This window comes from Myotis yumanensis, unplaced genomic scaffold (genome assembly GCF_028538775.1).
Source record: "Myotis yumanensis isolate MYYU_CA2020_CCGP unplaced genomic scaffold, mMyoYum1.0.hap1 SCAF_14, whole genome shotgun sequence".
Taxonomy (NCBI): domain Eukaryota; kingdom Metazoa; phylum Chordata; class Mammalia; order Chiroptera; family Vespertilionidae; genus Myotis; species Myotis yumanensis.
This window is the reverse complement of record NW_027223765.1, coordinates 43727779-43751688: the sequence shown is the minus strand read 5'-3', so window position 1 is coordinate 43751688 and position 23910 is coordinate 43727779. Positions and strand designations below refer to the sequence as shown.

At 46.4% G+C, this 23910-nt stretch overlaps 1 protein-coding gene and 1 pseudogene across 1 annotated transcript in view; both read left to right on the top strand.

Moving 5' to 3' along the window:
* The window catches only part of ARHGEF3 (Rho guanine nucleotide exchange factor 3), a 286954-nt gene that overhangs the window by 124258 nt on the left and 138786 nt on the right, over positions 1-23910 (top strand). The window lies entirely within an intron of this gene.
* LOC138992563 (large ribosomal subunit protein eL14 pseudogene) lies at positions 1822-23860 on the top strand (annotated as a pseudogene).

Sequence of the window (23910 nt, the reverse complement as noted above, 5' to 3'; positions counted from 1 at the left end):
TAATACTCTCCAGGTTCCTCCTCCTCCTCCTCCTCCTCTCCCCCCCCCCCCCCCCGTAGTTTTCTGGGTACAGGTCTTTTACCTCCTTAGATAAGTTTATTCCTAAGTATCTTAATTTTTTTTTGTTACAATGGTAAGTGGGATTTTTTTAAATTTAGATTCTCTTTCTGAGAGATCACTATTGGTGTATAAAAATGCCATTGATTTCTGGGTGTTATTTTTGTATCCTGCTACATTGCCGAATTCATTTATTAAATCAAGTAGTTTTTTGGTGGAGTCTTCAGGGTTTTCTGTGTACAATATGTCATCTGCAAATAATGACAGTTTTACTTCCTCCTTTCCAATTTGGATGCCTTTTATTTCTTCTTCTTGTTTGATTACTGTGACTAGGACTTCAGTACTAGTATATTGAATAAGAGTGGTGAAAGCGGACATCCCTGTTCCTGTTCTTAGGGGAAGTGCTTTGAGTTTTTGCCTATTGAGTATGATGTTGGCTGTAGGTTTGTCATATATGGCCTTTATTATGATGAGGTATGGTCCCTCTATTCCCACTTTGCTGAGAGTTTTTTCTTTTTAATTAAAAATGGGTGTTGGGTTTTGTTGAATGCTTTTTCTGTGTCTATTGATATAATCATGTGATTTTTGTCTTTCCGTTTGTTTTTGTGATATATCACATTTATTGATTTGTGAATGTTGTACGAGCCTTGCATCCCTGGAATAAACCCCACGTGGTCATGGCGTACACCCTTCTTAAAGGCGATTCCTGTGCACTCGCTGGTTACCCCTTGCATCCTGCAGAGGGCCTGTTGCGCACACTTCTCACGCTGTACGGGTCTGGGAATTGAGGGTTTAGAGTGCTGGCTCCAGTCAGATTTTCTGGGTATCAGTCTAGCGACGTGCCCTTTTGCAAATTCGATTAACATCTCTGAGCCATGGGTTTTCTCATTTGTAAAATGGACATCATAATTGCATGTGATTTACAGGGTTGTGGGAAAATTATATGTGAAAAATGCATATGAAATTGAGCGGCAGTGCTTGGCACAAACTATGAAGAGGGTGATATTGTGATTTCCTTTGCAGAAATGAGGAAATCCTATGTGGTGGAGCCCAGGCTCTGGCCCAGCAAGTTGGCTCCACAGCTCACATTGGTGCCACCTGAAGGTGGCCAAAAACACTGCACAAGCACCGCCCAGGCACCTGCTTCTGGGCACCTCTCCTCAAACCCCTAATTTTTGCTGAGAAACTCTTTAATTGGCTTAAAACATTATAATACTATTATTATATAATTAGAGGCCCAGTGCACAAAATTCGTGCACTGGGGAGGGGTTGTCCCTCAGCCCAGCCTGCACTGTCTTCAATCTGGGACCCCTTGGGGGATGTCCAACTGCCGATTTAGGCTCGATCCCTGTGGGATCCGGCCTAAACTGGCAGTCGGACATCTCTCTCAATCTGGGACTGCAGGCTCCCAACTGCTCGCCTATGTGCCTGCCTGATTGCCCCTAACCGCTTCTGCCTGCCAGCCTGATCACACCTAACCACTCCCCTGCCGGCCTGATCACCCCCAACTGCCCTCCCCTGCTAGCCCTGTCACCCCCAAGTGCCCTTTCCTGCTGGCCCAGTCGCCCCTAACTGCCCTCCCCTGCAGGCCTGGTCCCCTCCAACTGCCCTCCCCTGCCGGCCTCGTCACCCCTAACTGCCCTCCCCTGCAGGCCTGGTCCCCTCTAACTGCCCTCCCCTGCAGGCCCAGTTTCCCCCAACTGCCCTTCCCTGCAGGCCTGATTGCCCACAACTGTCCTCCCCTGCCGGTCATCTTGTGACCACATGGGTGTGGCCATCGTGTGCTACATGGAGGCGGCCATCTTGTGTGAGGGCGTGATGGTCAATTTGCATAGTACCGCTTTCTTATATAGGATAATACATATTTTATATTATAAGTAGAGGCCCGGTGCACAAAAATTTGTGCACTGGCGGGAGAGGGTGTCCCTCAGCCCCACTTGTGCCCTCTCACAGTCTGGGACCCCTCGGGAGATAATGACATGCTGGCTTAGGCCTGCTCCCGGGTGGCAGAGGGCAGGCCCAATCCCTATCAGGCACAGAGCAGGGCCGATTAGGGGGTTGGGGCGCCTTCCCCTGTCACAAACAGAGCAGGGCAGATAGGGAGGTTGTGGCTCCTCCCCCTGTCACACACAGAGCCACAGGGCGATTGGGGGTTTGGGCTCTTCCCCCTGTCACGCTGCTCCAGGGGCCAGGAGGCCTCGCGGCTCCACTGATCCCAGTGCTGGGAGACCTCGTGGCTCCGCTGATCCCAGTGCTGGGAGGCCTCGCGGCTCCGCTTGACACAGGGGCAGTGAGGCCTCGCTGCTCTGCTGATCCCGGTGCTGGGAGGCCTTGCTGCTCCGCTGATCCCGGGTTCAGGAGGCCTCGCTGCTCCGCTGATCCCGGTGCTGGGAGGCATATTACCCTTTTACTATTACCCTATTACATAGAGGCCTGGTGCACGGATGGGGGCAGGCTGGTTTGCCCTGAAGGGTGTCCTGGATCAGGGTGGGGGTCCCACTTGGGTGCCTGGCCAGCCTGGATGAGGGGATGATGGCTGTTTGCCGCTGGTCACACCCCCTTCAGGGTGGGGGTCCACACTGGGGTGCCTGGCCAGTCTGGGTGAGGGGCTGAAGGCTGTTTTCAGGCTGGCAGGCAACTGAAGCTCCAAACCTCTCCTTTGTTTCTTTTTTTTTTATTCTTGATTTATTTACCTTTTATGGCTGTCACTGGAACTGAGAGCGGGCTTTCTCTCTGAGGCTCGGCTCCAGCTCTGAGACCTCGGCTGCTGAAAGCAGGTATCTGGTTTGTTTGGGTTCTATAATCGAAACACTGTTTCAACTCCAGCTCTGAGGCCCAGCTGGCTGAAAGCAGGTTTCTGGGGTTTTTTTAGCTTCTATAATTGCAACAATGTTTCTTAAACTGAAAGCTCAGAGGCTGGCAGCGGCAGGCGGGGAATGTTGGCTTCCTCCATCACTGAAGCAAGCAAGCCTCCTGTTCGCTTCAAGCTGCCTGGCTGCCAGACGCCATCTTGGTTGGCAGTTAATTTGCATATCTTGCTCATTAGCCAATGGGAAGCGTGTCAGAGCTATGGTTAATTACCATGTTTCTCTATTATTATATAGGATGGTAGCAGTAACAACTATTTGCATAGATTTGCCTTCCTATTGGAAATGTATTACCCATTGTCAGCACTAATAATTGCTTTTTGTTGTCCCTCATGGGACGTTATTGTCCATGATTTTTCTGTAGAGCTCATTCTTATATAGTCTCCAGGAAGTTGCTGCTGTTCTTATCATGTGCCAGGCATTGTTTTAAGTGACTTATTTGATCCTCACAAAGGCCTTGTGTGGCAGATGCTCTTATTGTCCCCATTTAATAGATGATGAAACTGAGGCGCAGAAAGGTTAAGTACATCGACAGAGGTCACACAGTAAATGATAGCACTGGAACTTGAATCCAGGTTGTTTGGCTCAAAATTCCTATTCCTAACTCCTGTACTAAACGGCCTTTATTAATTTCCAATCTACTTTCCAGATGCTATGCCCTTGTCATCTTGGCTGACTTCAGCTGCAAATTTAGCATATCATTTCCCAGGGCCTGTTACTGTGTGCTGGTCTCAACCAGCCCCAGAGAGTCTTTCTGGGGACCCCTCCCACAGCCCCCAGATGCTCATTCAACACAGGAGGCCCTTTGTGCTTCAACCCTGTACATTCTTTTTTTTTTTTTTAAATGAGCCTTTCATTTTTATGATGACACAAGCCAGAGGTGAGGTTCTTGTTATCACACTGAGGGAATCTGGGCAGAGGTGGTTGGAGCTGTAAAGTCAAGTAGTGGGGGAATTCCTTCTTTTCTCCATAAATTTCCGATGCAAGAGCTCTGTGTAATTTCACATTCCAGGAGGGAAAGGCAGTGCTGAACTCTTGTTGGGAGGGCAAATTCACCTCACTTCTCATTCAGCAGGGAGAGGGAGTCAGGCAGCATAGACACGGAATTTGTTGTTGTTGTTAAAATTCTGGTGTTTAGCTGATGTATTTGAAATAGAAACAGGGTACCAAAACATCTCAAGCAGTATTATAGAGCCATGGCCTCTGTTCTTGACAAAAAGAATCTGCATCTGGTTGTACATCTGTCTTTGCCAAAAAACAAAACAAAACAAAACAACAACAAGTTGCTCTAGCCCCCCATTATCTACAAGTTAGAGTTGGAAGTCCAACCTTCTCATCTCCCAGCCTTCCACCCATCCCTTCCACAGACTCTTTGAACATCTCCTCCCTCCCCAAATGAGCCATGTTGTTCCCCACTTCTCTCCCTTGCCCAGCACCCCATCTCCTTAGCCTGGCAGCTCTGACACACCCCAAGGCGGTGGAATTCGGCAGGTTGAGCAGAAAGCATTGTCCGAAGGTCCATGTCCCTCTGGCCTGTGAGCTCCTCTGTGGTATTTTTGTTTGCAGACACTTTGAGCACAGAGTTGGGCACTTATTTGTTGAATGAAGGACCTCTGCCCCCTCTTTACACAGGCCTGGCTGCATTTCTTCCTTGAGGAGGGCCCTGGATAGAACGGAGACTACCAGGTGGGAGATCTGGATCACAGGCTGTAGGCTCTGTGAGAGCCCATCCTGTCCTGTGGCCCAGAGCCTGCACTGTGGGTGATGCTTATGGCATCGCTGTCAGGCTACTGCCTGAATGAGCAAGTGGTAATGAGCCCACACTGCAGGCCTCGGTTCAAATCCCTGTTGTGTCAGTGCCAAGCTTGGCACCTTGGACAACTTCTTAACCCACCTGAGCCTGTTTCCTCATCCATTTACTAGGTATAATAACAGTACCTGTCTCATAGGGTAGTAATAGAATTAAATGAGTTTAGGCTAGTGCCTGACACATAGCAAGCCTCCAATGGGTGGTTGCTATTGTTATTAATAATGAAATAAATTAATCACAGGATATGTGCTGAAAAGGACATTAATAGGGTATTGTGATGGAGGATGGTGGGGTGGGCTGTGTGGTCTCTTCGACAGCCTGGTCATTGAAGTCCTTCTGTAAACTGAGACTGAACAAGGAGAAGGATGCTGTGCAATGTGAAGAGCTGGAGGAGTTTCCTGGAGAGCAAGTGCAAAGGCCCTGAGGCAGGAAAGAGCCTAATAAGGAACAGCAAGTGTGGCCAGAGCTTGAGAGGAGGGTGAAGAGCAGAATGAGGTGAGGTCCAGCAAGGAGACATGGGCCCATTGATGCAGGGCCTTATAGGCCAGGGACAGTATTTAGGTTGAATTCAAAGTGTGAAAGAAGCCATTCAGTCCTTAGGCTCAGAATCATCTGTGGGGCCCTGGCTGGTGTTGCTCAGTAAATAAGAGCATCAGCCTGTGGACTGAAGAGTCCCAGGTTAGATTCCAGTCAAGGCACATGCCCGGGTTGCAGGCTCAATCCCCAGTTGGGGGCGTGCAGGAGGCAGCTGATCCATGATTCTCGCTCATCATTGATGTTGAGAGAGAGAAAATACAGTGCTCATTGATGATCTCTCTCTCCCTCTCCCTTCCTCTCTAAATAAATAAAAATATATATTTTTTAAAAGAATAATCTGTGGGGTTGATTTCTGGAGGACTTCAGCTCTAGCCCTTCCTGTGGTCTGTGTTCATGAACTGAACTCTAGCAATAAAGCCCAGTTCTGATTAAGCAGAAAATGAATGTATTAAAGGATATAGGAAGCTCAAGAGAATTTTGGAGGGATCAGGGAACCAGAAACAACCCCAGATTACACTACCAAACATTTCCTACAAGGATACCATTGTTGCCACTGCTGGGCGGGTTTTGGTGGCACCACCAACACCAGTTATAGAACACTAGAGGCCTGGTGCATGAATTTGTGCACCAGTGGGGTGCCTTGGCCTGGCCTGTGGGATGGGGCCAAAACCGGCTCTCTGACATTCCCTGAGGGATCCCAGATTGTGAGAGGGCGGATTGCACAACAGGGGCTGGGGAGGGATGCAGGAGGTTGGCCAGCAGGGGAGGGACCATGGGAGGGCTCCAGGACATGTCCAGCGTGTCTTGCTCAGTTTCGATTGGCCGGACCCCTGCAGCAAGTTAACCTACCAGTTGGAGTGTCTGCCCCCTGGTGGTCAGTGCACATCATATTGACTGGTCGACCAGTCGACTGCCCCCTGCTGGTCAGTACACGTCATAGCAACTGGTTGACCAGCCGACTGTCTGTCCCCTGGTGGTCAGTGCATGTCATAGCGAGCAGTTGAGTGGCCTTAGCATATCATTAGCATATTACGCTTTGATTGGTTGAACAGACAACCGGAGACTTAGTATATTATGCTTTTATTATATAGGATGGCTACTCCGTCTGCACTCACTGCTTCCTCTGTGAGCTGTCCCCACCCTCACCAGAACAGTGTCTGCAGAGTCCCTGCTGCTTTGCATGCCAGTTTCTGATGCCAAGTCTGAAGTGGGAGTATCTGATTGGCTGAGCCTCGCTCATGCTCTTGTGCTCTAGCTGCAAGGGAAGCTGGGAAAGCGAATGTTGGCATCCTCATCTCCTTTGGTGGAATGTGGGGACCCTGTGATTTCTGAGTTGGGGCTTCCCCAAACCTAGGAAGGGGTTGGAGCTGTAGAGTATCCAGAGGGTGATAAATGTCCCTGGCAGAGACACATGGAGTAAGTGACTCTTGGAGACACTTGGCCTTAGCAGTGTTCATCTAATGGGTGGTGGCACTTTAAGGAAGACCTGACTGCTTTCCTCTTAGACAGTGATTTAAAAAAAAAAAAGAGTGCCAGATTTTGAAGCATCTATTTCTCAACTGATGAGAAGCTAGGAACTATTTTTTTTTAAAAAGTTAGTTGAGTTTGTGCAGGTGTGTGGGGTAGCATGTTTCTGCTGTGTTTATCAAGATTTGCATTCCTGTTGGAAATGCCCTAGCCATTGTCAGTGCTTCTTGTGATGGCCACGTGGGGCTTATTGTCCAAGAGTTTGCTGCAAAGTTTATTGTTTATCTTATGCTGTCTCCAGGAAGCTGCATGCGCAAATATCTGAGCCTCACCAGGAAGTCTGATTTAAAGGGACAACCTCCAGGGCAGAGCCCTAACGGGGAGGAGGCACTGAGCTTCATAGGGAGGGGCCTTTCCTGAGTATCCCCCACTTGGATTTCGGGTTCCCAGTGTTTTGGTGATTCCTTTCTGATTCCAATTTAAGGGGAAAAGTGGCATTACAGTATTTATTTTTCAAGGACACAAAGGTACACATCTAACAAAATAAAACACAAAAGCCCACTTGCATTGTTATACAGAAGACTGTCCTGAGTCATGGATGTACACACGCTTTTCAATCTCTTGGTATTAATTACCTTGGGGGTATTTTTATAAAAGTTTTGAACTTTTTATATGAGCCCAAGGACTTCAAGGAAGTCACCATTATATAACATTTAAAAAATAGGTAGGACTCAAGTTTTAACATCCTTCCCATTTCTCCCCTACTATTGGAGTGAAGAGGGGAAATGGAAAATAGCAAATTTTTATTGCCTTTTTCTTATTAGGTGCCCAGTTGACAGTTCTCATATAAATCATGGTAAAAATCAAACTCTGTGGGATTTAGTACCAACTTTTCAGCTTGCTACGAGGAAAATTTGAACTAATGTTCATAATTACACCAAAAAACTTCCTTTTCTGCTTGAAAAAAATAAGCAAAGACATTATTACTGTGCTTTGTCGTTAACATTTTTTTTTATTATGGAAAAATTTAAACTTATACAAAAATAGAAAGAATAGTATAATGACCCTCTAATATCCCTTGTCATTTTTAGTTCTAGATCAGTTAGATTCCTATGGTTCTCTCTGCAGCCTGGGAGGGATAATGGAATCATTATTTCTGTTTTACCGATGAGGAAACCGAGGGTCAAGGAGGTTAAAAAGTGACTTACCAGGTCATTTAAGTAGTAATGCCAGAGCCAAAAATAACAGGGTTCCCGTATTAATTTACGGTTGGTTATTCCAGACAGCCCGTTATTCCCAGAAACTATCCTTGAGGAGATATCTGGAGTCAGAATCACAATGAGAAACTTTTCAATAAAAATTATTTCTGCTTTTGTTATATATTTTTATCTAAGAAATTCAGTTTGTCAAGAGCTGCTTTGTTAATAGAAGCAACTTACTTTTTCAAAACCCTCCTGAGTGTTCAAGTGTTGGGAATCCCAGCCCCCTCATGTTCAGATTTTCCACTTCTAATCAATTTTGACAGTTATAATGCTAAATAGTAAGTCTCATTTCTAAGTAAGGAAGCTCTTTGGCTGATAGATATCAGCTAACCAGTTTTTAAACCTTTCTTTTTCCTAAGAATTGGGCAGAGGTCAGCAACCCGTGGGAGTTTCGCTTTTAACTGACAGTCTAACAAAGGGGACTTGACAGTCCTTTGAAAAAGCCATAGCTAGAGTGTTCGAGTTTCTAAGAAATAACCTGAGTGAGCTGATCTGCTAATGCCCCAGTCTGCTGCACGCCGAAGTTCTTGGGGCTCCTGGGCTTGTGTTCGTCAAGGGGCCAGGCTGGCCTGGTGGCAGCTTCGCAGCACACAGGTTTCCTTGGTTTTCATTTGCTTTTTAAAAATAACCATCTGTGTATCAGTTGCCAAAATAATGTGAGGAATTTGATTAGAACAGTTCAGATTTGCTGAGAGAGAGAAAATACAGTGCTCAAACCATGGCTCGTGACGAAACCAGCAAGATAAGCACTCAAGATTAGCCATGATTAGCAATCTGTGGCGATGTCCATGTTCAGGCCTCATTTATATTTAGTTCTCGTGTTGAAACCACAGATGAAGACTTTTCTATTTATTCATTCTTGACCCGGGGCAGCCAGGTCTGCTCCCACATTCTTCTCATCAGGTTGCAATCTTGTTGAGCTGGGATATTAAGCAGGGCTCCAGGAGAGCATCCACTTCTTCAAATGGCCAAGAGTCTCTTGCGTTAAACCACCTTATGTCCAAACGACCCTGGCCTGGACGCCCCCTCCCAGTTGCCCACAGTTGGCAGAGCAGTTGCTCAGGTTTTTCTTGGATGAACAGACGCCTGGCACTGAGGAGGAGATAGAAAGACATTCAGTGAGTGTGACCGCAAGTAAGCCCCCAAGCTCTAAATACTTTGAACTCCTTTTTCTTTCTCACTGACTTGCTGTGCATTATTCCTTCCTGCCGACCTAGCAACACCAAAGAGTGTTACTGTACCTCCCTTCTCTGCCACAGCATAGATCTTTGTTTTTTTCTTAGTTTTACCCGAACTTGACAACAGCTTCAGAAGCCTGAGACCTATGAGGTAACGCTTTTCTGATGTTGAAACCTTGGTTAAGTCAATATACAGTCTCCTGTTTTAATTTGGTCACTGCTACAACCCCATTTTAATGAGATTGCTTTACCACCTCAGTTTGTGGAGTTATTTTAAAACATAAAGCACCAAATGGAATGTGGCCAAGGACTCTGGAATTACTGGCCAACTCTGAGCTTTTGTAAAATCTGTGGCCTCTTGAGTACAAATAGGAAAGATATTGAGGAACCAGAATAAAATTCAAATGGAAAGAATCACCATTAGTCACCAACTTTAAAAAATTTAATTTATTTAAACTAAAAAGAAACTTCAGTTCACTCATTTCTCCCACCCCCACTTCTTGAAACTACGAATCTGTTCTCTGTATCTGTGAGTTTGGTATTTTGTTTTTTAGATTTTACATATAAGGGAGATAATATGGCATTTGTTATTCTCTGTCTGACTTATTTCACTTAACATAATGTCCTCCAGGTCCATCCATGTTGTTGCAAATGCAATTTCTGCATTGATATCTTGGCGATTGTAAATAATGCTGCAGTGAACATAGAAGTGCAGATATCTTTTTGAATTAGTGTTTTTATTTTCTTTGGGTAAATACCCACAAATAGAATTGCAGGATTATATGGTAGTTTTATTTTTAATTTTTTATGGAATCTCCATACTGTTTTCCAACGTTCTGTTTTCCAGTTTACCTTCCTACCAACAGTACACAAAGGTTTTCTTTTCTCCACATCCTTGCCAACAGTTGTTATTTCTGGTCTCTTTGATAATAACCATTCTAACAGGTGTGAGGTGATATCTCTTAGTGATCTTCCTTTGCATTTCTCTGATGACTAATGATGTTGAGCATCTTTTCATGTACCTCTTTACCATCTGTATATCTTCTTTGATGAGGTTCTGTTTAGATCTTCTGCCCCCATTTTAATTGGATTGTTTGTGGGTTTTGCTATTGAGTTGTATGAGTTTTTATATATTTTTTGATATTTACTCCTTATCAGATACATGATTTGAAATAATTCAGTAGGTTGTCTTTTCACTTTATTGATGGTTTTCTTTGCTGTGCAGAAGCTTTTTTGCTTAGTGTCATCTCACTTCTTTATTTTTGCATTTGCTGCTTTTGCTCTTAGTGTCAGATTCAAAAAGTCATCCCTAAGCCTATATTAGGAGCTTACCACCTAGATTTTCTCCTGGAGTTTTATGGTTTCAGGTCTTATATTCAAGTCTTTGGTCACCAACTTTTTTTTAAGTTTTTTAATTTTATTGATTATTGATTTTGAGAGAGAGAGAGAGAGAGAGAGAGAGAGAGGGAGAGAGAGAGAGAAATGGAATAGATTTGTTGTTCCACTTATTCATGCATTCATTGGTTGATTTCTGCATGTGCCCTGATTGGGGATCGAACCAGAAACCTTGGCATACCAGGATGACACTCTAACCATCTGAACTACCCAGCCAGGGCCTGGTCATCAATTTTTAATGAAGAAGTAATTCTACTGAAATCTCACCATTTTGTTTTATGTAAGTGAACTTATCACAATCCTGATAAGTATGTTTCTTATAATACTTTTGGTGAGAAAATTGCTAGAAACTTCTCAACAGAAAATGTCCTTAGGTGTATGAAATAATAACACAGGAAATATATCACTTTGAGTTCCAGTGACTCGAGGAGCATTGTGGGGTCTTAGCAAGGTTCCCATTTTGATTCCAGACCTAGAGTTCAATAAGAAGTTGGCTATTTAATAGACGTGGGTGAACAGGGCTAGTTCTTGCATTATAGGTGCCAGGCAGTTTCAACTGTGTATAAATACCTGATGTTTCAACTCCATACACTTAAAAAAAAAATTTATACCCTGAGAACCCCCAGAGTTTTATAGTTTTATATTTTTCTTTTTAATATTTCACTTTAATCCATGCAGAATTTTTTTTTAATGAATGTGAAGTAGGGCCTAAACAGAGGCGTTTGTTTTTTTATTCCCTCAAGAAGTGAATTGTCCCATTTGTTAGTGATCCTTCTCTCCACCAGTGGCTTACAGTCCAACATTTGCCGTCTGTCAAAGTGTGGAATCTCCTCGGGCAGGTTTCTGGCTGTCTGTTCTGGGGGCTGGATGTGTGCAGGGGGAGCTCTGAAGTCAGCCCCCCCAGGCTCCACTCCTGACCCCGCCACCTCCAGGCCCTGTTGAGCAGGCTCATACCCCTGTGTGAGTCTCAGTTTTTAGAAATCTATTCAGTGGAGATGATAGTATGACCTACCTCAGGACAGTTGTAAAGATCAAGTGACCCAGCCAGCGTGGCTCAGTGGTTGAGTGTTGACCTATGGAGCAGAAGGTCATGGTTTGATTCCCGGTCAGGGCACATGTCCGGGTTGCCGGCTCGATCCCCAGTGTGGGGTGTGCAGGAGGCAGCTAATCAATGCTTCTTTCCCATCATTGATGTTTCTATCTCTGTCTCTCTCTCTCCCTTCCTCTCTGAAATCAATAAAAAAATATTTTTTAAAAATCAAATAAAAAAATTCATGGTAAGTTCTCATATTAAAACATCAAAGGTCTGCAGTCACCGTTTATGGTTTCAGTAATTGTGGCTTTAGAATGTTTTCATATCTGCTCACAGGTGCACTTTCGTCCTGAGTTATGTTCTCAGCGTTGGCAGAGGTAAAAGCAGTGAGCACTTAGAAGTGACATTTCAAGTGCATCTTTCATGTTTGCTGAGTGTTCGCAGGGCAGGGGCTAATGCATTAATAAGCAAAGTACTTCTATACCATGAGGGCTCTGCAATATGGGTCCAAAATGTATATGATGTGGAAAGATGCCCTGGATGATATCTGAGAAAAAGGAAGTGGTAGAATAATGTTACCATTCTACTTTTGGTGAAACACACACACACACACACACACACACACACACACCCCAAAATGTTATACCCAGCAACCTATGTGTTCAGAAGGAAATGTCTAGAACAGGGGTGGGCAAACTTTTTGACTCGAGGGCCACAATGGGTTCTTAAACTGGACCGGAGGGCCGGAACAAAAGCATGGATGGAGTGTTTGTGTGAACTAATATAAATTCAAAGTAAACATCATTACATAAAAGGGTACGGTCTTTTTTTTTTAGTTTTATTCATCTCAAACGGGCCGGATCCGGCCTATGGGCCGTAGTTTGCCCACGGCTGGTCTAGAAGGGTCACCACCAGAGGTTGCAAACTGGTGGCCCTCGGGTCAAATCTAGCCAGCAACGCCTGGCAGGAGTCGCTCAGTGGCTGAGCATCGACTATGAACCAGGAAGTCACGGTTCGATTCCCAGTCAGGTTAGTGCACGTGCCTAGGTTGCAGGCTCGATCCCCAGTAGGGGGCGTGCAGGAGGCAGCCGGTCAGTGATTCTCTCTCATCATTGATGTTTCTATCTCTCTCTCCCTCTCCCTTCCTCTCTGAAATCAATACAAAATATATTTTAAAAAATCTAGCCAGCAACTGTGTTTTGTGCGGTATTTTTAAAAATGAGGAATTAGTTGCTAGCATTGAAAAATTGGGAGATTTTTATATAAAACCTGGAATTTCCAGCTTCTCTTGAAAAACTGTAATGTCTGGTCACCCTGGATCAGTAGTCCCTCAGGACCCCAACAAGCTGGAACTGACCTAAGGCCAGCACTGCCAGTGGTGCCCCAGTGCCCACCCAGCCTTGCCTCTCAGGTGTCTGACCGCCAGCCCTGACAGCATTTGGCTGTGTGCCCCCTTATCTAATCGGGCTCTGACATGGCTGTTAAGTTCCACGTGGGCCAGTGGGATTGGAGTGGGGCGTCTTCTTTGGGAAGACTCGCTTTTCACTTTATATGCTTCCGTGTGGTTTGAATGTGTTATCGTGATACTAAGTTTTCACACTTAGAAATCAGTAGAGAAACATGTTTGACTGCTTGGTGGGGTCCTTGATGCCACACAGAAACCCACATTCCTGTCCCTTTATAAGCTCCCGTCATGAAGCTCAGACCGGCCTTGAGTCCTGCGGGCAGGAGCCTCTCACCGCTGACGTGCTCCTCCCGCGCCTTCTGCGGGTCCAGGCTTCATGCCTGGGGCGGTTGCCTCTGGTCAGAGCAGGAGCATCAGAGGAAACGGCCGTGCCCCGTTCCTTCCTTCCTTTTTGCAGGCTGCCCGCTGCCCTGCCAGGGCATCTGCTGGTTCTCCTTCCTTCCTCCCCCTCCCCCACTACCTGCCCCAGAGCCCACTCGAGTTTCACCTCTTCCACGAAGTGCTGCCACCCACGGGTTTCGGTTCTCCATTCTCGGTCAGGCAGCAGCCAGAAGTTAGGCCTCATCATTCTAGGATTAGTTCATGTGAACGTGCCTCCCCCACCCCCTGGAGAGAAATAAACCCCGTGTGCCGCGGTGATCTCAGATTTCCTTTGGGTCCTGACCTTGGACGCTGGGCTCCACAAAGTGGCCAGTGTGAAAACCCTCCAGGAGCGGCGTGGCTGGGTGCGTGGGAACCTCCATGGGTCCTCAGGGGATTGACATTCTTCGTTAGCTGAGCTGCTGCTTCATGAACCAAAGCTGGGGAACCGCAGGTTGTTATCGGCCTGTTCACATTCAGGGCCCTTTCTGTGCAGGAGGCTGGAGCAAGAGGCCTTCTCAGGAATGCCTCCCCTTGGCTGCCCCCTCAACCCCCCACCCCCCTGCTGTGTGGGGAATCAAGCTTTGGGAGGCAGGGGATCTCAAGGCTGAGCCGAAACCCACCTTCTGTGGACCCTGCTGTTTGATTTGCACACGTTACTGAGTGTTTCCTGGGTGCCAGACCTAGTAGGGACTGCATATGGGTCTTGAGGTGACACAGAAGCTTGCCTGAAAGGCCTGAACCTTTCACAGTGATTTCACTTCCTTCTTTCTCAAACAGATACCCCCCTCTCATCCACCCCCCTACCCCCCATGCTCCTTGAAGCAAAACCCAAGCAGGCAGAGCAGTGCTTTCAAAGCATTTGCTTTCCTTCCACAGCGCCCTGTGGTTCTGCACCTCGCCCTGCTGTTGTCCTCAGTTCTGCTGCCTAGAACACCCTCAGAATTCTGCCCATGTGTCTCTTGCTCTGAGAAACCTTCCCAGACTTTGTCCCCATAAAAAAATGCATTTGCCAGGCTCACTTATTTCTTGGCCCCCTCAACACTTTTTGCAAGTTCCTGGCAGCATTTATTTTATTCTTGGTCATCAGCAGTTCATCCTTGTTACTACCAGAGCCTGGTGCATCCACGTGTGGACAGGGCAGAAGGCTCACTTCCGAGGCCCTATCTCAGGGGTCCAGCCACTGGCCTGAGAGAGTGGGGAGAGCTGCTTTCTTGTAAGCCTGGAAGCTGAGTTTTGGATTGAATCTTGTTCAAATAAACCCTCTTTCTTCGTTGGGCTCCCCACTTTCCTCAGGGCTAAGATAGGTAAAAGCTCTTAAAAAGTCTGTGTCTTTATAAGGATGCCTTGGGAAACTCTGGGATAAATCTTTGCAGGCTAAAGTTGCAATTAGAAAGAATTTTGCGCCCTGGTCAGTGTGGCTGTTGGTTTGGCGTCATCCCCTGCACAAAGGGGTTGCTGGTTCGATTCCTAGTCAGGGCATAGGCCCATGTTGTGGGCTTGGTTCCCAGGTCTGGGGCGTGCAGCCAATCACCAGTGTTTCGCTCTCACATTGATGCTTTCTCTCTCTCTCTCTCTCTCTCTCTCTCTCTCTCTCTCTCTCTCTCTTTCTCTCTCTTTCTCTCTCTCCCTTCCCCCTCCCTCTCCCTTCCTTTTTAAAAATCAAAGAAAAAAAAAGATTTTTGCGATTCAAATACTACCTCCTTAGGGAACTGAAAAATAAAGATAAAAAATTGAAAACTACACTGGAGCGATGTCTCCGTGGGCTTGAGGCTCACCGCCACTATGCAGGGCGAGGGTGTTGATTGTTTGCGGGGAGGGGATGAATGGACATAGTTTTCATCTGAAACCTTGTAGTTCACTGTGAAACCGTCTTTCTCACCCAGAGAATCTGGGTTTTGTAAAAGGCTGGGAACTGGGGCAAGGTGTTCAGTCTGGTGAGGTCCCCGGCTCATCAAATGAGAAACGCCAGCCAAGAGCTATCTCCATAATAACTCTGAGAAGAGCAGTCAGGCTTCTTGTCATCCTTGTCAGAAGCTGAAAGGGAGGTTTCCAGAAGCAGCTGTTTTGAAGAAGCTCTGCAGAGAACATTTGCTTAAGAAAAAAAGAAAGCAGCGGATGGGTGCGGTGCTTACCACTGCTCTCATGTAATGCGTTGTTGTGAAATTGGGGCTCAGTGTGGGCTCTGTGTCCAGGCAGGGCCTCCGACTTCTGGGTGAAGTTCACATGGGCTACTGATTTCTCTTTGAATACCCCAAACTCTCCTCCCAGCGCTCCTTCTCTCTTCACTTCACCCCAGCGTTTGGTCTGCAAAGCTGCAGAGTTGGGGCAGGATGTCCTAGCAGCTCACCCTTCAGAGCTGCCAAAATGCCAAGCACGGCTTTAGGTGGGGACCCAGGGAACATTGTTTCTTTCTTACAGGCTGGGATTGTCAGCCAGGAACCGAATTTCTTGTGTCCCTTTGAATGCCTAAAGCTAGGGTGCTCCGAAGAAGCATCAGCCACAGAGGCAGCTGGCGAAGAAACCGCCGGAGCTCTTGGCTGGTGTGGTTCTCAGCTCCTGACACTTGTAACTGATCGCCCCTGTCACTTCCTGTCATGCAGCCCGAGTAGGGGGAGGAGTTCCTTCAGGGAAACCATGCTCTACTCTGCTTGGAGTATCCCGTCGGCAGGGCTCCGCCACAGCGAGGGGCGGGGGACTCCCGCGTGGATGAGGTCGGAGCGCCCGATGGTGTGGTGTTGCTTCTTTGTCCGAGCTCAGGTAAGCTCCCTGCAGCTGAGCTGGGGCTGGACCAGCTCCCAGCGCCCACCCAGGCCTGGCTGAGCGGTGCCAGGAGCTGAGGTGTAGGAGGGCACAGCTGTCTTTTTCTCTCCCAAGAAACGGAGCAGGAAGCTGCTGTTAAAAACACCTGGAATGGTGGAGGCAGACTTCTGCCTCACTTTGGTCTGAATCAGAAAAGAGTGTGTGGTTGAGTTTAAGACCACAACTGGTTGAGCTTGGTGGGGATGGTGAGTTAAGCGGAGCGCCTAGGTGTCAGCGTGTCCTTGAGCATCTGTGATTGGAGGAGAGCAAGGGGAGGTGGGCCTTTCACTCTTTGCCCCACGAGGCTGGTATATTAATTTTTATGAGACCTGTTTTCAGTTAATGGGGAAGAAGGAAGGATGTATCTGCCTTCTGTTTTGTTTGTTTGGATCACAAAGTGGATTTCCGAGATCTTCTCTTCTTTGCGTTGGAAGATGGCCGAACTCGGTTTTGGGAGTTCATTCTGCTCGGAGCAACCTTTTTTTGTAGGTTTCCTTCAAGTAATCCTGGTGTTTTGAATATATTCATCATCAGGAAGATGAAGTCAGATAATATCAGCGGAGACTCTGACTCGCTGGAGTTCCCATCAAGAGTGTGGGTGCCTGGCATGGGTTATTTCAGGAGAGGCTGAAAGCGTTCGATTTCTATGGGCTGATTAGGAGCCCTGAGGCTTACTCTCTCTGCCCCTTTTATTCATTTGTTTGTTTGTTTGTGGGTGAGAATTAAAGCTTTGGAGAAGCCAAAACTGTATTCCAAAGGAAATGCCCATTGCTTTTTCTATTCCTCTCAGAATTGTAATACTAATTCCAACTCTTTTGTTCATGACCATTATAGACATACGTTTTTATGTTTTTTAGTCTTTTCATGTGATTTGGGTGGTCTCATTGCATATCTTCATTCCCATCTCACTCACCAAGCTATTTGCTCACCCAAAAAAGAATGACTTTTTTAGTCTTTTCATGTGATTTGGGTGGTTTCATTGTTTATCTTCTTTCCCATCTCACCTAGCTATTTGCTCACCTGATAAAGAATAACTTTTGAGCCTTTGAGATATGGAAATGGACAACATTTAAAATGATTTACCACATTTCAGTGCAACAGTGCTAGGAAATAGTACAATAATAGCTAACGTGTAATTAGATACTTTTCACGTTACTAAGCACTTTATTTGCGTTAGCTCATGACATTCGTATAGCACTGTGGGGTTTGGCTATTAGTATCATTACCATTTTGCAGATGGTAAAACTGAGGCTTAGAGCAGACAAGTAATTTAATTTGCCCAAGGTTACCTAGCTGGTTAGGTAGGGGGTCAGACTTCAAATTCAGGCAGAAGGGATCCAGAAATGACACTCTGAGCCATTGCGCGCTACATGATGGTTTTAATGATGGGCCCCTTCCCACATCTGTCACACGCAGCATCTCTGGTGACACTTTACTTTTCAGTACTTTGGCAGATCAGCCTGTTCTGGTGGATGTTTGCCGTGGTCCAATTAACACCGACATAAGAGGTCTTGGTGACACGTCACCACCTTCTCTGGACTCAGTTTCTCCACCTCTCAAACGGACATGCCTCTAAACTCATTTTAGCTCTAATATGAATCTTAGGTATGCAGATATCTTGTCCAAAAAGTAAAATATAGTTCTCATATCTTCCCTATTTCAAAGTCAAATGATTTAATGAGTGCTTTTAAGTGCACGTTTCCCAAGAATATCACTGGAACTCAAAATGTAATTGTCTGGCCAGCTACTGACCTTTATTCTGCTCTTGAAAATATTATTAAATGAATTTTTATTTCTTGGCTCTGAGAGTCTCCAGGAAAGGACTGGAGGAATTGGGCTGGATGTGGGAGGGACACTTGGTAATTGGACGTGGAGGGTGAGTAAGGGGGGCGGGGGAAGCCCTTTACAGATCTCATGCATTCATCCTCCGAGATTTGGCCACGCTGCTTCTGTATCTGTGGAAAAATGATAGAGTGTGATGGTTAAGGGCCTGGCTTTTAAACCACAGAGATTTAGGTCTGAGTCCCAGCTTTGCCTCTTAGTAGCCATGCAATCCCATGTGTGTTATCAAACCTCTGTGAATCTGTTTCCTCCTCCGTAAAATGGGAATAATAAATAGTGTCTACCTTTAGGATTGCCATGAGGGGTAAATGAAATGACTCCTGATGGTGCCCAGCACAGAGTCAGTACTCCGCAAAAGTGATTTATGTCCCAGGTCTTACTGACCACAAAATGTGTTGGTTGCTACCAGAAAGAAGAATTCTTCGTGTGTGCATAGGGGCTTAGCAACGACAGGGCTGTGAGACACCTTCTATCCTACGGTAAGGATGGCCCTGGTTTGATTTTGTGGAGGGAAGGAAGCAGCATATCCCACAGAAGGTCAGTGCTTCGTTTTAAAGTGCCGATTCCAGCCATGTTTTTACAGCTTTCCCAGAGCGCCAAGTGGGAGCCACGGAGGGGAAGTTGATTCAAACCAGACCCCAAAAAGGCCTCTCTTGATGAAACACTCAGAGGTGACTCGGAGAGGGCGAGGTCAGGGTGCTGACCCCGTGTCCACCGGGACAGAAACAATGGGTGACTCTAGGACCTAAATATAGACTGTGTGGCTGTCACTCAGGGAAACCAGCTCCCGATGCTGCCCTGAGGGTGGGTCCCATGGGGAGAGCTCAGAAAGCAGCCCCTTCGCTCTGTCAGCCCTGAATAAGTTTGTCCATATTCTAGCTTCTCACGCCTCGAGCGCCTGCCTGTTTGGCGGGTTTATGTCCCCATCTTTTCCCTTCCGTGTCTTGCTGGGGGAGTTTACCGCCTCTCTCCCTTATTCCTTGCAGACCCCATGCAGCCACTGCCACAAGCTCCAGGTGCTCTCGCCAAAGTGCTCCTCATGGAGCACTGGCTGGGAGTCAGGAGTTTGGGGTTCAAGTTCTAGGTGTTGGGGTTCACCTTGGGCAGTGCTGACCTTCCCTGGGTGCCAGATTCTCCAGTAGAGGCGTGGCTGTTAAGATCCTGGATCGTGGAGGGTGACAGTCTGGGTTCTGACCCTCACTGCCACTTGACATCAGAAAGTTACTTACTCCTTGGGCCTCAGTTACCTTCCCTGCAAAATGGAAATGATGCTAGTATCCGCCTCAGACACTAGGAGTTTACAAAATATCTGTGAAACCCTTAAAGCTAGTGCATCTTGTCAGTGCTCAAAAAATGCCAGCCATGATTATGATTGTGATTTGTAGGGAAATGAGACTTGATATGGGTCAGTGTTTCCTAAACTTCAGTCATGTTTCCCATACCCACATACCACTTGTACTGTTATCTTTTACTTACTGGTTTTCTTTAAATTCGCTACTTGTTTTTTTTTAACTTGGGCTGATCTTAAGCAATAATAATCCTGATGTTACTAAACACTATAATGTGTTCCCTAAAACACATTGTAATAGATGCACCCAGGTCTACAGCATGTGGTCTGACATGATATTGTGTCGCCGGTACGTCTACTTCCCACACTTTGGGGACTGTGGAGCCAGTGGCTCTGAGTGCCTGAGGCCAGGTTGCTGCTGCTGGTGATTTTGACAGTGCTCATCCCACCAGATGAACAGGGCCCATCCTTTCACCCATCAAACACTGCCTGAGAACCAGCTTGGTGCGTGGCTCAGTGCCAGGTGCCACGATGGCCAAAATATGGGTGTTGGTCGCCCCTGCTGTCTTCTTTGAGTGGGACTTTACCAGCCCAGAGAAAATGGAATGGAGAGAGCCATAGAATGACCCAATTGCTGAAATCCCACCTTAATGAGAAGAGAAGCCAAAGCCACTCTCTGCCTGAAATCTCTGGATGAGGGTAAAGGAGACTGCCTCAGCCCACTTTTGCTGAGCAGCAACCACCCCAAACTCAGTGGCAAACAATAACAAGTATTTATTTTTATGCTCATGTTATCCTATATAATAAAAGGCTAATATGCAAATTGTCCCCTCGACTGGGAGTTCGACCAGGAGTTCAACCGAGAGTTCGACCAGGGGGCGGGGCTTGCCAGCCAACTGCCTGTGGCCCTTCCCCCCGGCCAGCCATGCCCCCAGTTGGACCCCCCACCCCAGTCAGGGGCAGGGCTGGCCCTCCAACCACCCGCAACCCCTCCCCCTGGCCAGACCCTACCCATGCACGAATTTGTGCACCGGGCCTCTCATAGACAATAAAACTGAGACCTGTAGAGGTTAATTCACTTGCCCAAAGGCACACAACTGTTAATAATAATAATAATAATAATATTTTCCTCCAAGCAGATGACTTATGCTCAGATACAATTAGGTTTCATTCAACCAGTACCTGGTTAAAAAAACGGTCTTCATTCTGACCTATCAGTTTCATGGCTCACGTTACAAAGTCATGGATGACATATATGCCAAGTCTCCACTGTAGGACCATTGTGGTGTGGTCCTTTAGGACAGAGCCATGTCATCTCTTCCTCTAGGTCTCCCCTTTCCACTTTGTCCCTCAGCCCTCACCCAGAGCTGTGTGTACAGACTGCTGAGCGTGCAGGATGGTTGGGGCGGAGACAGGGAGGGACATTTGTCAAGCCAGGGGGTCAGGTCAAGCCAAGGGTGGAAGGCAGCGTAGGGTTAGAGCAGGGGAGGGATTGGTTCCTGCACCGTCCTGGAACTCTTATTTGGAGCCATTCTTCTATTCTTAGTTTCGAAGGCACTTTGTTCTCGGGTGCATTGTTTTTAACAGCAGCCAGGAAATCAGTCCCTGCTCAGGGTCAACAGTGCCCCTGGTTCCTGCTGGGGCCACCCAGGTGGGAAGTGTACTGGTTTGTTTCAGGCTGATATTTCATCATCAGGATCATCGGCGCCCTTTCTCCGCTTGTGCCCACCCTGTCTGTACGGCACAGAGAAGGACGAGGAGGAAAAAAAGAGTCCAGTGACTCTGTTCTTCTTTGTAGCAATAGTAGTTAGTTAGCTACACTTACTTCTGTGTAAAAAGAAGAATGCTAAAATCCGGGTCTCAACAGCAGAACACTGTGCCCTCTGAAAGAACACATGCCATAGATGTCATTTTAACTTTCCTAGCAGCCACCTTAAAATACATGAAATTAATTTTAAGGATGCATTTAACCCAATACATGCATCCAAATATTAGCATTTCAACATGTGATCAGTATAAAAATTATTAAGGCCCTGGACATCAATGGCTCGGTTGGAGCATCATCCCGTGCACCAAAAGGTGGTGGTGGGTTCGATTCCCAGTCAGGGCACATACCCGGGAGCTTATGGGAGGCAACTGATTGTTGTTTCTCTTTCTCTCTCTCTCTCTCTCTCTCTCTCTCTCTCTCCAACAAAAGGTTTTAAAAAATAAAGTGAGATCCCTGCTAATAAAAACATTTATTAAGAGGACATTTTACTTTCTTTTTCATACTAAGTTTTCAAAATCAAGTGTGTGTTCATAACGTTTGAACACCTCTGAGTTCACTCGCCACATTCCAAATGCTCGGTACACGTGGCTCACAGTAGCCTCTTGAGAGTGCAGGTCTAGAGCAGCAGCATCCAGCAGAACTGTATTGATGGTAATATTTTATATCTGCATTGTCTCCTACGGAAACCACTTAAATCTAAACAGCTACACGCACCTCATAGCTATCATATTGGACAGTGCGACTCTAGAGATTTGGTCGTACTAGCAAAATACTAATTACTCATTAAACTTGATCAAAGTATTGTTTCTCATTTACCACATTGGCAGAGATTAAAAAGTTTGATAACACTGTTTGGCGTGGGTAACAGGACCTTTCACGCATGGCCAGTAGGAGAATAAGTTAGAATGGCCTTTATAAAGGGAGGGCAGTTTGGTAATGTTTATGGAAATTACAAATGTGCATTGCCTTTGGCCCGGCAGTTCCATCCTGAACATTGTAGCCTTTTATGTGTGTAGAGTAACTTATGTAGAAGGATTTTTGCTGCAGCAAAAGATTGGAAACCATATACATAGCTAGTCATTAGGGGGCTAGTTAAATAAGTTATGGTACATTTTTAAAATGCAATTTGCAACTGTTGTAAAATGTGAAGCCAATATTCATTTGATGGTGCGGAAGGCTGTCCAAGGTAGAGTGTTGAGCAGTGCATGTAGTTCACGTGGTACGGTGCCACTGGGTTAAAGAAATGACTTATTTTTGTCTAGAGCAGCTCTGGACGGATGTAAAAGAAACTGAACACAGTGGTGCCTCCTAAGGATATACTGTACAATGACAAATTTTGGAATTTCAGTCACTTGAATTACCTGCTCAAAAAATAAATATCTAAAACATACATAGAGAAAACTCCAAGGGAAGGGTGAATCAGAGAGGGCTTCCTAGAGGAGGTGACCTTTGGGCTGGATTGTGAAAGATGCATAGGAGTCCTCTGGCAGCAGGAAGGCTGAGGCTCAGGGCATGAACGAGCAGGACAGGTTCAGGCACCTGTGTTTTCCCAGTGGTGGGCAGAGTACTCAGTGTACAAAGTAGGGTAGTAATGGAGTTTGGACAGGCACTGGATTGGCCAAATGGGAAGAGTTTTGTGAACTGAGTTTGGATTTAACTCTGTGAGCCAAAGGCAGTCATTGACAGTTTGAAGGAAGTGGGAGATGACATGACTGTCGTGTGGAAGACGCTTGGCAGAGGGGTGTATGATTTGAAACCGTGGTTCTCCGTGTCATCAGGGACCTCGCGGAGTCCCCAAGATCTAGAAGCTATGTAATTACAAATCAGATTTTTCTTCATGTGAGTCAACCAGGACAATAATCACAGATTGATGGCAGAGGCAGGTGTGGGAAGCCAGCTGTTTTCTGTGCAGCCAGACATTAGGAGAGTTGCGAAAGTAGAGAACAATGCTTCTCTTCTCACTGTGTATTTTGTTTTGAAAAATATAGTAACTTTTCATTAAATGATGGCAAATAGATTAATAAGTAATATACTGTTACTTTAAAAGAAGGAGTGCTTTTCATGCACACGGTTGGACGGGCCTTCTTCTTCTTCACTGGACACGGCCAACGTGGTGTCCAGGTGCTTCGTGGAGGTTGGCTGGGTGGCCTCCGCCTCTCTTGGGCCTTATGCTGGGAAGCTGGTCGTGCCTGTAGATGTTATTGGATCAGAACAGGGCTTTGGTCGATGGACCTTGCACTCCAGTGAGGAGACAGGCTATACCTTTCAAATGCATGCAGCTCCCTGACTTCATCCTCAGGTTCCCACACAGTGCCCGCTAGAAGAATGTTTGATAAGCCTGGCAGAAGGCACATATCAGTACAAAGTGGGTGGCCACGAGGTGGGCCAGGAAGATTGAAGCCAGGGGGAGAAAGCCAAGATGACAGGTTTTGTTCATTACAAAGTCATGAAGGCCAAGAAAACGAGGAAGGGAATAGTCAAGCTTCAAGTTAGGAAGCTTCAAAAGGCAGCTCTCCTGAAAGCTTCTCCCAAAAAGCACCTGCTGCTAACGGTGCTGCTACTGCAAAGGTTCCAGCAGCAAAGGTGAGCGCTGTTGGCAAGAAGGCTGCAGCCCAGAAGGTTCCTGCCCAGCAAGCTGCCAGAAGGCAGCACCTCCAAAAGTTCAGAAGGGCCCGAAAGCTCCAGCCCAGAAAGTACCTGCTCCAAAGGCATCTGGCAAGAAAGCCTAAGGATATAAGGGGCTATTTATCTATCTATATCTATCTATCTATCTATCTAT